Source organism: Erpetoichthys calabaricus, chromosome 8, assembly GCF_900747795.2.
Source record: "Erpetoichthys calabaricus chromosome 8, fErpCal1.3, whole genome shotgun sequence".
NCBI lineage: Eukaryota > Metazoa > Chordata > Cladistia > Polypteriformes > Polypteridae > Erpetoichthys > Erpetoichthys calabaricus.
The window spans coordinates 194632156-194651676 of record NC_041401.2 but is presented as its reverse complement, the minus strand read 5'-3'; the positions used below and the strand labels follow the sequence as shown (position 1 = coordinate 194651676).

At 42.0% G+C, this 19521-nt stretch overlaps 1 protein-coding gene across 3 annotated transcripts in view; it reads right to left on the bottom strand.

Annotated features, from left to right (window-relative positions):
* ptpn4a (protein tyrosine phosphatase non-receptor type 4a) overlaps positions 1–15166 on the bottom strand; it is a 254054-nt gene extending 238888 nt beyond the window's left edge. For 2 of the 3 annotated variants that reach the window (XM_028808047.2, XM_028808048.2), the window contains exon 1: positions 14601–15165. The gene's annotated coding sequence lies outside the window, so the exon portion shown is untranslated. Of the gene's footprint in view, positions 1–14600 lie in introns of all 3 variants that reach the window. The other variant, XM_028808049.2, reaches the window with a different exon arrangement.
* Positions 15167–19521: the final 4355 nt, after the last annotated feature.

Sequence of the window (19521 nt, the reverse complement as noted above, 5' to 3'; positions counted from 1 at the left end):
GCCGACTTCATTCATATTTTCAATGCTGCACCGCACACCAGCCCTCCTCCCCCTTCCACCTCGGCCCTCGTGACTCTTCACTTTTCCTTCTTTTAAATATACAGTACTGTATTAGTTTCACAGCCTTCCCCTCTGCACCACTGCAATGGTTTCATCTGTTTCAGCTTTGCTTTGCTTGCTTGCTTCCTCATTCACTGCAGAACAGGAATGCAACACAAATGGCTCTGCGGTTCTCTGGACGCAACGCTGTCTATTGCATTTCAAATGAAAAGGCCGGCGATAAAGCTCACAGAGAACATGTTAGTGTTTGGCTGGATCAATTGCGTATGATGCTCTCGGTGAAGGAATAAATGCGATATTCTCCTAACTGGGAAGGTATGACTGCTGCACATAAACCGGCGGGTGTCTTAGGGGAGTGTCCTCTTTTACAATCACATAATGGAAGTGAACAGGAGCTAAACCTCCATTATGGGTCTATGTGTTGACACCTTCTCTTTGAATCTGAGCAGTCGACAGCGACACCGTTGTTTTACTGTATAATTCAGACATCTACAAAAACACCTCTTTCAATATCACTGCTTTGCTGCACTTGGGTCGGCAGCACCTTAAATGATTACTGAAGCGAGTGACTAAGGCGGCCCAGTGGCGCAGTGCTTCCCACAGCTACCTCTTAGCTGCATCTATTTGTCAAAATCCTGGCCTGCTTACATCTGGAGGAGTCTGTCCAGTCTCTCCATGTTCTTGTGGTCATCTCCAGATCCTTCAGCTCCCTCCAGCACCCAACGACTCACTTATTGGTCTAATTGTGTGTCCTGAAATGGATCGTTGCCTCATCTGTAGTTAGAAACGGGGACTCCACCCAAACATAATTTTTGTATCCGTTATTTACCCCATGTTGTTAATACCAATGGCAGACAAAAAAATGTTTAATCTCATGATCATGGAGAATGGACATAACAGAATTCCTGATACAATGAGCTTCAATGGAGACGCAGCGTGAAAGGAATCAAACAATACCACCCGTCCGCTAAAGAACCATCTCAAATGACTTAGTGGTTCAAATTCCAAACATTGTGAATCAGGGTGCATGCTCACAACCAGGGCTGTGGAGTCAGTAGATAAATCCTTCAACTCCAAATCCTTAGTTTCCAGTACTTCTGACTCTGACTCCTCTGTATTTAATATGCTGATGTATTTTCCATGTTGACTGAAGGAAGGCAACATCCACGTCATTTAACCACAGAACTACTGGCTAGGAAGCGGACTCTCTACCGTATTGGCCAGTTAAACAAAAGACAAGAATCCCTGAACACCCATCAGGCCATAGCACACGCCTGCACCTCCATCATTACACTTGTTTACACTCAAAAGAACTTGTTAGACACATTAGATCTGAAATAAAATGAAAACACTTTCTGTAATGTACCATAATCCAGATTACAATATGTGAAAGTCAGGTTGTATAATAGCTCAGCTGAACTTCACACTGGTAGTAACACAACTATGCACTGGGCTTTATCCTGACATAAGTACTTAATTAGGACTATTGTTTGTGAAATGGGACATTTGAACTTGCTGTATTTTTTTTTCATTAGGAGCTGGAGTCGGTACGTTTTTGCCGACTCCGACCCCAGGTACCCAAAATTGTCTCTGACTCCAACTCCAGGGCCCTGACTCTGTGCATAAAGTGGTGCTTCCTAGCTTCACTTCCCCTTACTTTCCACCGACGTCCTCAAGTACATGAATCACCCTTAAGCTGAAAGAACCTTGCTGGATCCACTTTATCAACGCCTTTGAGGATTTTAAATACTTGGATGAGCTCCCCACGTCGTCTCCTCTGCTCAGACTAAACAGGTTTAATTTTCCGAGTCTGTCACGGTAGGAAATGTCCTCAAGTCCCATGATGCACTTGATTGCTCTCCTCTGCACAGCTTCAGGTGTTGCTATGGCTTTCTTGTGGCTCAGTGACCAGAACTGCACACAGGACTCCAGATGTGGTCTTGCTAGTGCATTATATGGTCCGAGTATAACGTCCCTTGACTGTAGTACTAGGGTGCAGTACCATGTTAGCCATTACGGATGTAGTGAGAAGTCAGGCAAAATGACTGCTTTTATTGGCTAACTACAAAGATTACAATATGCAAGCTTTCATGGCAACTCAGGCCCCTTCTTCAGGCCAGATGTAAATTGACTTGAATTCAAGTTTTTATGGTAGGATTTTATGATATAACACTAAGGAGGTTTAACAGATTTGGCCCCACTACGTAAGCCCACAATCCTCTCGTGAAGACTGAAGCTCTATAGACAACTACAGTTAGTGTTATGTGTAGGATTTAAAAAAAAAAAAAAAAAATTAAATGTATATGTGTATATGCACATTCATGTTGTTCTTGGTTTTATGATTTTATTATCTGTACGGTGTCCTTGGGTGTTTAAAAAGGGGCCTTGAAATAAAATGTATATCCATCCATCCATCCATTTTCCAACCCGCTGAATCCGAACACAGGGTCACGGGGGTCTGCTGGAGCCAATCCCAGCCAACACAGGGCACAAGGCAGGGAACCAATCCCGGGCAGGGTGCCAAGCCACCGCAGAAAATGTATATTATTATTATTATTATTAAATGAACTCCAGTCACTCTCTGCTAAACACACTCCGTCTTTCGCCATCAATGTCATCTTTAGGAAATGACAAATGATTAACTATCACTTCCTCTGGTCCAGTTAATTAACAGATGTGCTTGGTCAGGCCCTGACCCTAAGTGCGCTTAGCTACATCGATGACTGGGCAGTAAATGATATAATAGACACTGGGGATGACTAGGAGTGATCAATACATTGATGTACAGTTTCCAAACCCTAAACACTCAATAAAATAAAGAGGTCTGGAATGGTCCATAGCATACGTCCATGGTAAATTACACACTTTAGCGGTGCCAAGAAAGAATTTGACAATACGGCCGATTGTACTGTACACTGGTGCCTTGGTTTTGCGAGTATAATTCATTCCGGAAACGTGTTTGTAAGCCAAAGCACTCGTATATCAAAGCGAATTTCCCCATAAGAAATAATGGAATCTCAGATGATTCGTTGTACAACCCAAAAATCTACTCTATATATATATATATATATCCATCCATCCATCCATTATCCAACCCGCTGAATCCGAACACAGGGTCACGGGGGTCTGCTGGAGCCAATCCCAGCCAACACAGGGCACAAGGCAGGAAACAATCCTGGGCAGGGTACCAACCCACCGCAGGACACACACAAACACACCCACACACCAAGCACACACTAGGGACAATTTAGAAACGCCAAACCACCTAACCTGCATGTCTTTGGACTGTGGGAGGAAACCGGAGCGCCCGGAGGAAACCCACGCAGACACGGGGAGAACATGCAAACTCCACGCAGGGAGGACCTGGGAAGCGAACCCGGGTCCCCAGGTCTCCCAACTGCGAGGCAGCAGCGCTACCCACCGCGCCACCGTGCCGCCCATATATATATATATATATATATATATATATATATATATATATATACACACACACACACACTAGGGGGCTTTGCCCCCTGCTCGCTTCGATCGCCAACCCCCGTGTTTGGTTTTCCGGACACACACTTTTAAGATTTTTTTTTTCTTTGAATTGTTGCTATTTCATTCGTTTCACTTTTATTTCAGAACTTCGTTAAAAACAATATTTGGAATCTTTCAAGTCCCAACATGCTGAATCTTTTAAATGAGGTCTGTGAGACATGTGTTTAATGACTTTGTACCATAGTTCAGGATAGGCGTCTCTGTTTGGAATTTCAGCACAGACAAAATGATTGACATCATCAGCAGTTAATAATTTTTTTTTTTGCAAAGTAACCAATAAATGCATGCGAGGTAAACTCCGTTTTTGAAATTCTCAGACTCAAACTTCAAAGCCTTACAATATTTACATACTTCTGACACCTGTGTCCATATATTCCATCTTTATTCCATTACTGCCTTAACCTGAAAATTGCTGCAGGGGGCGCTGTACAATGGCTGACCCTGCACTCTGACCTCCAAAGGTCATGTGAACAGACAATTTCCCCACGGGGATTAATACAGTGTACAAAATCCCAAAATGATAATATGTGTCCAAATAAACGTAGAGTAAAACGAACAGGACACTGAATCAAATGAGCAACTTCAATAATATTTCACGTGACACTAAACACATTGGGTCAAATGCAGTAAAGAAGCTGCGTTGTTCAGTTGGTAGCAGGGTGACCGAGGGGCTCTGTGCACGTTACTGGGCTGATCCTACACCAGTCGGCCTAATTCTTCAGTCAGAAGGAACAGCGGCTACACCACAGTGTATACTCAACCATTTTTTAAGGCTTTGCTTCCAATTCTATAGAACAGATGTACTGATACGGCCTTTTGCGCTGTGTGTATATATGTGGGACTTCATCGGCAACACACAATTAGTGAGTTTGTTATTAGACATGGGATAGAAAGCACAAATGAGCATAGAGAGTCAGTGAGCGCGCTGAACAAAACACTGCACATGCGCAATTGTCTCACGAGCGCGAACCTTCGGCGGGGCATTTGTCACAACCACCTTTACACATCCAGGTGGGTGTCTGTGTGTGTGTGTGTAATGTGAGAGAATAAAGGGAACATCAAAAGGTAGCATAAATGCATTTTGGGTTTGCACTTTAATAAAATATATAAGCATTTTCTTTTGAAAAAAATGGAGAGACTAACGCAATGGTTAAGTAAAGAGATAAAATGCCTTAGGTGGTTTAAACCTTTGAGGGCTGAATATTTTTCCAAAAAAAACTGCTAACAAAGCAATGGTTTCACACATAAATCAACATAAAATGTCTGTTGCTGTGTGCTGTGGCATCTGTTGGCACCTGTTTGTTGTCTCTGCTATCTGCTCTGGTGCAGCTCGATGGCCAGAAGGAATGTCGTGACGGGTTGGCTGCCTGGCTATCTTTGTGCGATGGTGGCAGTCGCAGTGCAATACAGTCTAATTGGTACCTCCTGTCATCGTAAGCGCAGGTATCCTCCTAGGCGAATGTTGCCCTTAACGGGCACATAAGCTATGTGAACATGTTCAGCACTCCATTTCATTTTCAAGTCCAAGTGCATTTCAGCGGTAACACACAAAATGTCACCTGCAGAGCATTTTTCTTTGCATGTTTGATGTCGATGCCATTTTAGAGGTTGTTTGCCCTTCGCTACTCGTTCACGTAAAGGAAAGCAAAGTCAAATCAATGAAGCTAACGTTCCTTCTAGCAAAGAGAGTCAAACTAAAACGTATCAGCGAGTTTTGTCGCCGTTTACCGCTGATTACCATCTTCAATTTCAACAAAAGTAGACATCTGCCCTGAAAGAGTTAAGAAGTGACTAAGTGTCGTGTGCACAGGAAGACATGCCAGTTGTCACATAAAAGAATAAGAGCCAAACTTAAGAGATATTTAAAAACAAATAATGTAGTAGAAATGAGACTTTTATTTGGGTGTGTAAGCCTAATGAACCAATCAGAGTGAATGCAAGCTAGTGAACCAATCAGAGTAAGCAATAGTTCAGCACTGTAATGTAAATTCAGTTATCTACAAAAACGACTGTCTGTCTCTGCTCTGACACAATCTGCCCAGGCCACTGTCCCTTAGTAGACTGATGGCACAGGACACTCCCCTATTTGCTGAAGAGAAATAAAAGACGCGATGAGCAAGTTTCCCCCTGCCTGGCTCCTACATCAAACAGCTCTTAATTAAGGACAAGATTTCTTTCTTTAATATTAGGGGGCTTCACTCGCCAACCCCACTTCACGTCGCTGCCGCTCGCATATGTGGATTTCACTTTCACAAACAACAAAACTTTTCATTCTCATGGATACGCCCCTTCATTGGGGAGAAACACTACTTTTCCCTGATGGCAACACGAATTAGACGATCTACAAGTCTCGACTTAAAGTTTAAAGCCAAACAATATCGACATACTTCTGTCATATCACCTATGTTCATATATTCAACCTCTTTTTGTTTTTACCTTTTCATCCATATCGCATTGAAGTTTGATTCCGTGTTTGGAATTACATCGTGACAACGCAACATACCCAACAACGCCCATGAGTGAATATCATTTCTTTCTCTCTACAAGAAATGTGTCTGACGATAGCATTCACGCAAATGAGAAATGATTGAACCGTGTGCGTGGTTATGTGGGCGGGACTTTTCCAAATCTCTTTGCATAAGCGCTTGTCTCAAGGGGCCTGAAATTTTCTCTCGTGGGATTTCACTTTCACCAAACAACTCTTTTTTCTTGTATAAACTTTTTATTAAATTAAAAAAAAAATTAACCTTAACATTTTTACTTTCTCGTATACAAAGTATAGGGAAAGTATTGTAATCGTCCAAAAATTCGACCTCGAGATTTTGATGAATCTCAACGTTTTAGATCTCCCTGAGTCCGATTTACTTTCTCGTAGGGAAAGTATTGTAATCGTCCAAAGATTTGATGTTGAAATTTTGATGAATCTCGATGTTTTAGACCTCCCTGACTTTCTCGTATATAAATAAGGAAAGTATTGTAATCGTCCAAAAATTCCATTTCGAGATTTTGATGAATCTTGACATTTTAGACCTCCCTGAGTCCGTTTTACTTTCTCATAGGGAAAGTATCGTAATCTTCCAAAAATTCAATTTCGAAATTTTGATGAATTTTGATGTTTTAGACCTCTCCGAGCCCGATTTACTTTCTCGTAGGGAATGTATTGTAATCGTTCCAAAGATTCAGTGTCGAGATGTTGATGAATCTCGATGTTTTAGACCTCCCTGAGTCCGATTTACTTTCTCGTAGGGAAAGTATCGTAATCTTCCAAAAATTCAATTTCGAGATTTTCATGAATTTTGATGTTTTAGACCTCCCTTACCTTCTTATATGCAGGGGATCCTCGGGTTACAACATCTCGACATACAACATTTCGAGTTTACAACACTCACTCCCATAAAAACTTAAAAAAACTGAGACATGAGTGCTTCGGCTTACGCCGTTAGTGTCGTACTTACAGACTATGTGGGCAAACTAGTTTGGATGCGCGCAGCAGAAGAATACGCAGTAACACGGCGTATGAGTGAGGGAGTTGGCAAGCTAGTTTGGGTGAGCGTGGAGGAAGTGTTCCGTTTGTGTTGCTTTGTTTGCCGACATTTTGGCCCTTATCATGGCTCCTAAATGAAAGTCAGAGTCTTCAGATGGCAGTGCTTCGAAGAAGAGGAAAGCCATCATGATGGAAGAGAAATTAGACATCGTAAAGAGATCAGAAGGAATAAAGGTAAGGAATTTTTTTTTTCACTCCTGCTACTACAGCACAGTATATTTATGTCCATTTTCCTTTTTCTGTGGCTTAGTTGTGTTTGTATGTTCTAGATTATGATTTTGCAAATGCGTTAGGATAGGTAAGTGACTTAGGCTAGGGTGTGATTCGGGTTACATCACTGTTGTAGGAACGGAACTGTGTCGTAACCCGAGAACCCCCTGTACAAAGTATTTCGAAAGTATTGGAATCCTCCAAAAATTCCATTTCAAGATTTTGATGAATCTCGATGAGTCAGAAAATACCATTTTTGGAATTACACCTGTGTGTGTGTATAAACATGATAACTCGAGTACGTGTTCACTTCGAGTCAACCAAATATTGCACACAAGTATGAGGTACAAAACGTAGATTTCGATCAACTTTTGGGTTATTTCTGCTAACCAGAAGTGGTACTTTACCTTTTATTCATGCAGCTGCAGAGTTCGAATTATTCAACTTACTTTTACAATAATTGTTCAATATATTATTAATTTGATTTGATTTGTTGTTGATAGTTCTTTAATGTATGTAGTATAAAAATATAATCATTGTTTTGCAGTTCACTCCTCAAACATCCATCCCCATATCCTAGTATACAAGAAAGTCGAGGGGAGAGCACACCCGATTTTTTATTTCCCATTACACTGAATGACTCCAGGCTTTTCTATTTTTTGCTGCTTAAGAGGTGACACAAGCACACCTTAAATGGTTAAAATTGGGGACACTGCCAAATACAGTATTTCTTTACTAAGCTGAAGGATAAATGAAATGTTTAACTGAGATTCCAGTCTACTCAGTTCCATAAAGAGATTTGTTAAGATTTCAATCGGAGCTCCAATAGCTAAAGCCACATTTCTCCTTTACCACTTTTTGATTGTCTTTGAATCGGAGAGCCTTTCTTTGAAAACCGCTTTCTTATTTGGACTTGGTGGAGGAGAATCTAGAGACGCCAACATAGAAGACTTCCTGCCAAGGACAGGTATGCTTATTTTGGGCTGCAGTAGAAAGTTACAAAATAAAATCCTATTCCAAACGTGTAATGTCTGCAGTTAATGATACCGTATGTAAACGACTGTTTACCACTGCCTGAAACCCTGCCCTTTACCGAGATTTGAAAACCTAGGAAATAACAAGGGAACAGTTAATTAAAACCATAAAACTTGAGCAATCATAAAATGAATAGAAAACAAAATTGCCTTTATAATATCTACAAAGGTCCTGTGAACTGTACACTGTAACGGTAAAACAATAAACTATCATTCATCTTTATTTCTTTCAACCATTCTGAATTATATGATGATTACTGGGACTAAGCCAACTGTTGAACAAAGAGTGATTTCAATTTGCCGTGTTTACTGACTGACCCCATTACAATTGCGAGAGATGCATTAATCTAAGTGTTCGGTTCAATCAGGTTCTTAATTAAAATTCTTAATGGCCTTGTGTTAGAAAGAAAATTAGCCCTTAAGAGGAAAAGGTGCTTTTACAACACTTAAAAAGCACGTCTGCTCAAACTTTTAAAAAACTTTTGTCATTCCAGGAATTCTAAGGCCATCGTGACACTCGGGTCCATTCATAATGTGGACCGCGATGGCCGATGCCTAAACAGGCATTTCAAAGGAGGTTTTAAAAGGCAATTTACATACCAAAACATATGCCAATAATTTCTTTTTATTAATTACTGTACTGCTACTCTTTAATAAGTTTTTATTAGTCAGGTCTGAATTTTTTTTTCTACCAATCCGGCATTAAGTAAAAGCCACAGGAAACAAAGACCTCAAAAACAGAGTGTGTGAACAAAAAAACACAAGGCCTTAAAGCACTTTCTGCAGCGGGTCATGAGGAGTTGGCTTGAAATATTCATGGATGGCTTTTAAACATGAGTGCAGTTTGTTTTCCTTCTTCCCCAAAGAACTAAAAGCAGGTTGACATTCTCCAGCTGCCAATCGGGTCTTTAAATTCTTTGTTCTCGCTTACCAAGGACTGCACCTCAGCAGAAATCAAGTGAACTTTTCACATCAGTGAAGCATCATAGTGAGCAAATGTCAATTTCCATTTAGAACAAGCAATGCTAATAAGTACAAGCACACTTTCCGTTTAAAAAACTGATAGATCTTTAAAAAAAAATAAAGTCCTACATCTTCATAGTAAGGCTGAATTTACTCACTCTGACTACCATACCCATTTTAATGTATACCATTATAAGCCAGGCTCTGCCTGTCTGCCAGCTTACACTTCCACCGCATGCGTTTCTCACACTTCGATTTCAATGCCAGACCAGTATGGGCCAACTTGTATTATATATAGCGGGCTGACTACTGAAATAGGGAGAGGCTCGGATAAAGTTTCAGTGTTTGTACCAAAACATTTCTTTTATAGTAAGTCTGTACTAAACAGGGCTATACAGCAGCAGGCAAACCCTGTTCACAGCTACTAATTTTATCAATCGGTTCACTTATCCATTTCCTACTCCTGCTAAGACAATTCCAGTGTTTTTAGATGGAGGTACAGATGGCTCCACGGGCCTCTCCCCAAGACGACACTTCAAAACAGAAAAGAACAAAAGGAAAACAAGTGCCGTAAAAGCCCAATTTCATTTTTAGCTGGGCTTACGTACAACACCAAAAATCCATTTCAAGTGTCACAGCAAAATGGACAACAGAAACATTGATCTGTTATAACATTTTCTATTGTATTATTATGTTCATCGTAATGTGATATCAAACTCTGCTAAGCAGGGTGCTGTCTAGCTGCTTGAGTATTTTGTCGTTATGTATTTACAAAGACAATAAAGAGTCTTCATTTTAGTACAGCTATTTGAACGTATGCGTCATATTTATCATCCACGGATGGGTGAATACACGACGATAATTGTATACCCACAATTTAAATTTATTCATTTTAACTTCCATAAATATACAGTATCACTGTTACAGATACACAGATAGAACTTTATTTGTCCCTTTAGGTGCAGTAAATGGAGAAACAATTGGGAAAGGGTCACATTTTTGCATTCCAGTTTTGAACAAACTTAAACGTGTTGAACACTCCCAAAAACAATTTTAACACTTCTGGAGTAATGATGCAAGTGTGTGGACAAGATAAATGGATGAGACAGATGAAATGGAGTTATTTCTTCTGTTTTCCACCATCTTGCACATTACTAGGAACAAGACCCATAATTGCCATGAGACATCATGGCCATCATTTATTTTTATGTCTATATATCTATCTTTCTCTCTCTCTCTCTCTATATATATCTATATAATTATATTATATACATATATTCACGGCATTTGTAGTCTGATTCACAATCTGATTGTATGGGTGGTTACCTACCAGGTAACGCTTGTGGTAGGGCGAAATACGTGTTGCGTACTCTTTGCATTATTTGACAGTAGCCGACTTGCTGTCGCCCTACCACAAGCGTTACCTGGTAGGTAACCACCCATACAATCAGATTGTGATTCAGACTATGAATGCCGTGAATATATATATATATATATGGTTGAAAATAATTTACTGTCAAATAATGCAAAGAGTACACGACACGTGTTTCCCCCTTATTCTTGGCTCATCAGGCGTACACACTCACTGCACTCCCTTACGGGAATCGAACCTCGGACGTCAGCGCTAGAGGTGAAACCCCTAACGTTGCGCCACGGCATGTGGTTCGTTCATTTGACAGCATGTACAGTAGATCGGGGTAATTACATTCACGGCATTCGCAGTCTGAATCACAATCTGACTGTATGGGTGGTTACCTACCAGGTAACGCTTGTGGTTGGTCAGCAAGTCGGCTAACATCCGCCACGTGCCCTCTGGTTCGATTCCCGTAAGGGAGTGCAGTGAGTGTGTATGCCTGATGAGCCCAGAATTAGGGTGAAACACATGTCGTGTACTCTTTGCATTATTTGACAGTAAATTATTTCAACCATTCTATGATCTGCTTCTCGCAACTGAAATGAGAGCACCGTGGCGGATGTTAGCAGATTGCTGACCAACCACAAGCGTTACCTGGTAGGTAACCACCCATACAATCAGACTGTGATTCAGACTACGAATGCCGTGAATGTACTTACCCCGATCTACATGCTGTCAAATGAATGAACCACACGCCGTGGCGCAACGCTAGGGGCTTCGCCTGTAGCGCTGACGTCCGAGGTTCGATTCCCGTAAGGGAGTGCAGTGGGTGTGTACGCCTGATGAGCCCAGAATTAGGGCGAAACACGTGTCGCGTACTCTTTGCATTATTTGACAGTAAACTATTTCAACCATATATTATATTAAAAAGAGATACAGATGAATTATTCAATTAATGCCATTGTCTTGCACAGTGGGTGCAATGCATATTTCTTTCTATATAATACGCTACCGTGGCTGTTCATTTGTCTGTACAGGATTTTAAATCACCTCTAGCTCTCAAACCATTTGAACTATTGACCTGAAATTTGGTACATATATGCTACGTGACGTCTACTATCCACTTTCGTGGTGATGATTGACCTCCAAGGTTTTTCCTCTTTTTATTTTTATTTTATTTTATTGTAGAATCAACTCTCGGCAGCAGGTTCAGCTGTGTGGCGCATGTGTACAGGCGCTGTCCTCATCCCTACCACCTTCGCCGTCACTTCCCCTACCTCTTCATATCTTAAAATCATTTTGTGAGGAAGATTGAAGACGTAAGTGCCAGCTTAAGTGAAAAATTAAGGAAAACGTACTAAGTAATTGCAACACAAACTCTGACTTAATCAGTTTTAACGTGAAAAAATGCCAACGAAAGAAGAGGAGAAGTGGGCCGCTAGGGTGGAGAAAAGAAGAGCTGATCAGGAAGGAGTAAGCGCATCAACCTCTGAGCAAACGAATGATAAACGTACAGAGACAGAGTCTGAAAACTAGGAATGCTCAAGTCAAGTCTGTTATCATGCAGTGTGCTGTTACTGGTTATTTCATAATATACATATGCCACTGTATGTTAAACCCTGTACATTGTTACCTTATATTTAAAATTTACGTTTCCTGCTTCTCCGTATTTATCTTTTTACCAAACCAGGTTGACATTTTACTGCACACTGTACCAGGTATGACTGTGTTTGTGACAAATGAAGAAATCTCGATTCTTCTTCGTTCTCGAGTGCACAAATGTGTATACCTGTATACATAAAATGACACACACCATAAACGCTCACAAGTAATTACAAAATCCAGTATGAACAGAGATGGTGTCTGATTTCTTGGACATCAAGTGCCCAGATGAGTATAACAATACACATTCAGTGCAATGGCACACATTAGAAACCTTCACGTGTAATTATAAAATTAAAAAATCCATTATAAACAGAAGTGGGGACTACTTTCTTGATCCACAAGTGCACACGTGTCCCCCTACACACATACGGTACAATGGCACACACTAGAAACCTTCATGTTTAATTACAAAATCCAACAGAAAAGTGGGGCCTGCTTTCTTTCTCTTCAAATGCACGAATGTGTATACCAGTGTACGTAACATGGCACACACACACCATAAACCCTCACATGTAATTGTAAAATAAAAATACAATATAAACAGAAAATGGCACTAATTTCTTGGCCTTCTAATGCACAAAGGTGTATTCCTACACACACACACACACTATAAAACTCTCAAATGTAACTGAAAAATAAAACATAAACGGATCATCAGTTCAATTATTTTTCACATCTTTTATCATTTACTGTACTTATCCATTTTTTTACAGTGCAATATTAAAACCACTAAAGTCATTAGGTGAACAAAAATTTGTGAAAATCCGTTTTTTTAAACAAGGTAACGTGTTTCAGAAGCCTGGACGCTTGCAAACTGCATTTTGGATCCATCAGTTATGGCCTTTCTTGTAGCATTCATAAGTAAAATAAAATATTCACAAAGGAATATGTGTTTGTTTCAGCGATGCACTAATAAAACCGACTACCTTCACCCATTTTCTGCGTACATCTTTTCCATTACAGGAATATGTCGGAGCCAGTTCCAGTGTGATAAATATTTTAACACGATTATATAGTTCACTGAATTTCTAGGGTTTGTGTTGCTTTCTTTACTTGTGAAGGTTAAAAGAACAGATCTATAAACTCTTAGGTTTTATCTTTTAACAAAAAGGGAGATGATGTCTGGGTGATCAAACTGATCTTCCTTTATTTTCAATCCTTACTTAGACATTTAAACTGCATGCTCATTTCTAAAGACACACACACACACACACACACACACTTTCTCCTCCACAAGTGCACAGAACCTCAGCAGATTATGTACAAACTGTTGGATTGCCTCCAAACGGAAAAGATGATCAATTAGGAAACTGGATTACACAATACATTAGCAGCTGTTAATTCCACGGTCTCAAACACCACATTCTAAAAACTGACTTACTGTCAAATGAAAAGCCACGTCGGGAACAGTAACTAGAAGTTGTCGTTGGGTTTTTTTTTCCTCCTTTTTCTGAAGGTTCTTTAAATACTCTGCGCCTGTGTTGTTACATCAGATTTGAAAGAAGGTGTCAGATCACCTGTTCGGTTGGCCCACATGCAGTTAGTTCTGTGCTTCGGAAATAAATCCCATCCGACATCCCTCCGCATCATTCACATAAATGTTAGCAGCGAGCCAATGTTCTCCATGTGAAGATATTGCCATACATTATTATCTCATTCATTCACTCACTCACACGCTCCAAAAGTTGCCCCCAGATGCTAATTCGCTTCTTGTGTGGGTGTAAATTTCTTTTCAGCGTGACTAACCACTTTTAATGATCGTTTACAAAGTGCGACGGCTGTAAGGCACATCTTTTCACGGGCAAAGAGGTTGTAAACAAACTTTTGGGTGACCTCGTACTGCTGAGCTCCCCATCTCTCTCTGCTTGTCCGAACACGGATGGCCAGCCAGGCCTACAGCACACTGGCCCAAGGAGGAGGACTGACAAATTGTTACACGTACTCGGCTGGGTAAGCAAGCCCCAGTTTAAGAGATCGTGATTGCTTTAATGAGGGAAATGAAAAATGATTTTTTTGGGGAGTTGGGGGGCGGTACCTCCGTAAAAATACAACAGGTTGGCACCGATCCAGTGGCAGTGTGCCGCGCGCTGCGTTTGCTGGGCAGCCTCGGCGTTAGTCGACCCCCTAATCCACGCTTCGCTCTTGCCTGCTTGGCGTGCGTTACGTCCTTATTGTGCCGGTATTTTATACAAGGCTTAGTCAAATGTTCTTTAAACGGGGGGTGTCTTACCTTCATATGCAGTTCCAGGTCGGTCCAGTTTCCAAGAGAATTCTTGAGACCACCCAACATAAATTAAAAAGGTAAAAAAAAAATGAGGGAGAAAACCAATTCAGTCCAAATCAGCCGCTGCAGATCCAAACCAATGTTACCATGATGATCCCGAAATCCACACACACATTACGGGGCCTCCTCCTCCTCCTCCTCTTCTTCTTCTTCTTCCCCCTCCTCCTCCTCGATCACTGCACACCCAAAGTAATCCACAACTGAGAGCAGTCTACCCTTGCCAAAAATGAAGTCGAGGGGCAAAGGAAGAATAAAATACACTGCAGCGGCAGAAAGATGCTGGAGCACCTAAAACATGAATCACTCAATGCAAAAAAAAATACAATAATCCTTTATCCAGAGGGTCGCCTCAGCTCAAAAAACGTAAGTGACAAAAGCACGCACAAACATCCAAAAAAAGTGGAGTCCTCCTCCCTGGTGGGTCGCTTAGTCCGTATTTTGCGTACGAGCCACTCGCAAACGACCGCACTCCTCCGCCACTACCGTTCACTCCTTCGCAGCTGCAGCAGCATAGCAACCCAACATGGCGTAACCTCCGCAACGCCCGCCGTCAGCGTACGGGGCGGGGTCAACAGGGGATGGGCGTGGTTTACGGCCTGACTCCAGAGAACACGGGTTATCGCGGGAGCGAAAGAACCAGCGGCAAGCGGAGAAGGAGAGGAGAGGAGAGGAGAGGAGAGCAGGACGGCGAAAGCGGAGTTGCCGGGAAACATTTAGAGAGGGAAGCAGCTGCTCAATCCATCGGTAGTACAAGCGTAACTATCTGGAGAAGGGCGACACGATGTATTGCCACGGGCCGAACACGTTTGTTTATTTACGGTGGGTTATCTGAGACTTTCCGATTATTAAGGGTTAAATGGCCAAGGTGGAAAGCGTCCCAAACGGATGATAGTGGCGTCCCGAGCCGAGCATATTTTGGTGGGACTGCTAACCTAACTACAAGACAATCAAATGTTAGCTGATCAGTCCATTTTAATTCGATGTGTTCTTCCTAGCTGATCAGTCCATTTTAATTCGATGTGTTCTACTGTAAATGTAAAAAAACTATATTGATACAAACATTTAAATTAGAGGTCTGTATGCAGTTATTATGAGTTACATCGCAATGAAACTCCAAGTAAAAAAAATACGATACATAGTACAAAGAAAGATTTGTTTAGATAAAATGTATTATTAATCCCATGGGGAAATTGAGATGCATACAGCAGCAGAAACATAACAAAGTTACAGTCTCAGAGTAGAAACAATACTTTTAATTAAAATGATGCCTAAATCAATAATAATGTATATTGTGTAGAAATAGCAAATACATGAGTGCATGCTCTGATGTACGGTCCATTTGCATTTGAGGCTCTGCTGTGCATCATCGGCAGTGGCAGACCTACATGAAGCTTTGGGGGCCCCTTTATAACCAGTAATGAGGTCTGGGTGACCACTGTTATCTTCTTCAACGGAGTGGCTCCATGACAGATCACCAAAAAAAAAAAGATTAATCACTTCATCTCAGATTTTGATTAAGATTGCTATAGAAGTGAATTAAACTATATTATTAATATAGGGGTATTAGATAGATAGATAGATAGATAGATAGATCTATATATCTATCTATAAACTATATTATTAATATAGGGGTATTAATAATACAGTATACCCTTTCTCATACAGTAGTCGCCTAACATTTTTAAGCAATGTGGACTAAAGTTGCATCTGGAGTCCTTCCAGGATTAGGGGCCCTAAAGCTTACGCTTCATTAGTTTCATAGTAGATCCGTCCCAGTCACCGGTGCACAGTACTACAGTATACATAGCTAAAAGCGATCTTTAAGTCTTGGGGACCGCACACCACGTCTGTGTAAAAGAAGACCATGAGAGTTATGGAGCAATGACGATCAAAACAAACTTTAAAGGGCCCTCCAAGAGTCAGAACACAAGTGAGACCCTATGAAACAATAATAACAATAACAGCAAAAGATTTTTTTTTTTGTACTAGTTACATGGTGTTTCTGTCCTCTTGGTGGAAGAAGAACATGTGAACCGTCTGCAGAGATTGGAAACAAAAAAAGAGATGTGCCAGAAGTGTGAAGCACAGCTTTAAAAAATGCTCTGTGGCATGGCCAATAAATATATACTGTGGACCACCAGGGCACGTACAGCCACCCTAACCCCAACACAGACAGGCAGGACAGGAGTCGTCATACAGCACAACTTTATTTACAGCTGGGGATCGCTTTTCTCTGCTTCCCACAGCACAGTCTTCTGTCTGTCTGTCTGTCTGTCTGTCTGTCTGTCTGTCTGTCTGTCTGTCTGTCTTTCTTTCTTCTCATCTCTGGCTCCTTAAATGGAGTGAGGTAGCTCCTTTTATTCAGGTCCTGGGAGTGTTCCAGGTGGCTCATCAATATTACCTGGAATCACTCCCAGGTGTGGTAGAAGTCCACTACAAGGCTCTGCAGCTCCCCCTGGTGGCCCCCACAGAACCCAACAGGGCTGTACCAAACTCCAGCTCCCAGCATGCCCTGCATGAGGCTCCAGGAGGGCTGCCCTCTAGTGTCCCAGGGGAGGTATTGCCTCAGTGATGCTCTCTTTCTGCCCAGGTCCTTCCATTCTGCTAGCATCCCGGCCAGGTAATGGCTGTGGCTGCCCATCAGAATATATATATATATATAAATTATATAATTTCTTTTTACACTTACTGCTTGTTTGTGGCCATTTGTTTTGGTTGCACCATCAGTACAGGAAGGATGACAGCAGAGAGATGACTACCTCTGCAGTTTCTTCTCTCTCTGTGTATGCTATAACTCGGTCGCCTGTAAATCTGTGCGTGACTGTATAGACATTTAGTCTGGGGCATCAGGAAGACAAATTGAATTGCCTGATAGCATCCCACAGCAGAGACCCCCAGAAGGCCTTCTTAGCACACTGTAGAGGAATGAGCCTGTGGATAAAAGTGCTCCAAGAGAGCGCCTCCTGAAGGGGACAGAGGGGATTTTTTTCATGGTGGCATCCAATTTTGCCACCATTCCTTTTTATCCACAATAGCTTGCTGTGTGTCCAGGGTTAGCCCTGCGATGGCGCAGGCTTTCTTGATAAGTTTGTTCAGACATTGTGTGTCTTTTGAGCCCAGGACACCATAGCATAGAACAATACACTGGTTACTGCCAACTGGTGAAACATCTCCAGCAGCTTGCTGCACACATCAAAAGGCCTGAGTCTCCTCAGGAAATCCAGTCTGCTGTTGCCCATCTAGTGAGGTGGGCCTGGTGGTCCTCAGAATGTATTCATTGAGTGTCTTGATGTTTAATCTAAGTGGCCACTGTGTTTAAGTTTTGGCTCCCCTACTGGACCGCTGACCTTCTTTCTTCCTTTAAAGCAGTTGTGAGGTTTTGTTTTATGGCATGAGAACCCGTCCCGTTCCCTCAAGGCAGCAGTCCTGTGAGATTTGTGGCGTCCTGAAATTTCTCGCAAGGCTAAAAGCAAAGCAGATGAGCCCCACGCAGTCACCGTAAGACGAATGCATTAGCCGGCTGGCCCTCCCTTATCATGCATGCTGGTCCTTGTCTGAGACATCGTCGGGGGCGAAACAATCAGTCGGTTATTTTTTATTAAATAGACAGTCGCACGCTAGGCACTCCTGGGAAAATAAAGAAAGCTTCCGTATGCTTCACAAAGGCGATCTCCATGGGGAGCTGCTTGAACGACATTCCTTTGGAGTTTAATTGTTTTGAATTGTTTTCCATGGCATATGACAAAAACAATGAAATGATAAAATCTTCTCGGTGGTCACCGCCACCGTGTAAATATTGAAATTGTGTTTATTTATTAAGGATTCACATCCTTCAAGGTATCATCGTTTGTAACGTGACAATTTTTGTGCAGCCAGAGTGTCAGATTGTTGTTTTTTCTTACTCACTTCCACCTTCATCCATCATCCAACCCTCTATATCCTAACTACAGGGTCATGGGGGTCTGCTGGAGCCAATCCCAGCCAACACAAGGTGCAGGGCAGGAAACAAACCCCGGGCAGGGCACCAGTCCACCACAGGGACCAAGCACACACTAGGGACAATTTAGGATTGCCAATGCACCTAACCTTTGGAGTGTGGGAGGAAACCCACGCAGACCACTAGGGACAATTTAGGATCGCCAATGCATCTGCCAATGCCAATGAACGCATGCAGACCACTAGGGACGATTTAAGATCGCCAATGCCAATGAATCCACACGGACCACTAGTGACAAATTAGGATCGCCAATGCACTTAACCTTTGGAATGTGGGAGGAAACCCACGCAGACCACTAGAGACAATTTAGGATCGCCAATGAACGCATGCAGACCACTAGGGACGATTTAAGATCGGCAATGCCAATGAACCCACGCGGACCACTAGTGACAAATTAGGATCGCCAATGCACCTAACCTTTGGAATGTGGGAGGAAACCCACGCAGACCACTAGGGACAATTTAGGATCGCCAATGCCAATGAACCCACGCAGACCACTAGGGACAATTTAGGATCGCCAATGCACCTAACCTTTGGACTGTGGGAGGAAACCCACGCAGACACAGGGAGAACCCGGGAAGCGAACCCGGGTCTCCTAACTGCGAGGCAGCAGCACTATCCACTGCACCACCGTGCCGCCCACACTTCCACCTTGCTTTCTGAATATTTTAATACTGTGGGGTTAGCCGTGCTGCCTCAAAGTCTTAGCGTCCTGAGCCAGCCATTGTGTGTTGAGCGGACAAGATCTGAAGTGCCCAGGAGAAGGATCTGAAAGTAGAAACAGGTCAGGGTGGGAGATCAAAGAAAACCGTTTGTCAAGACCAAATTGAACAGCAAAATTCTAAGTCAAGGACAATACCAACCAAAGAT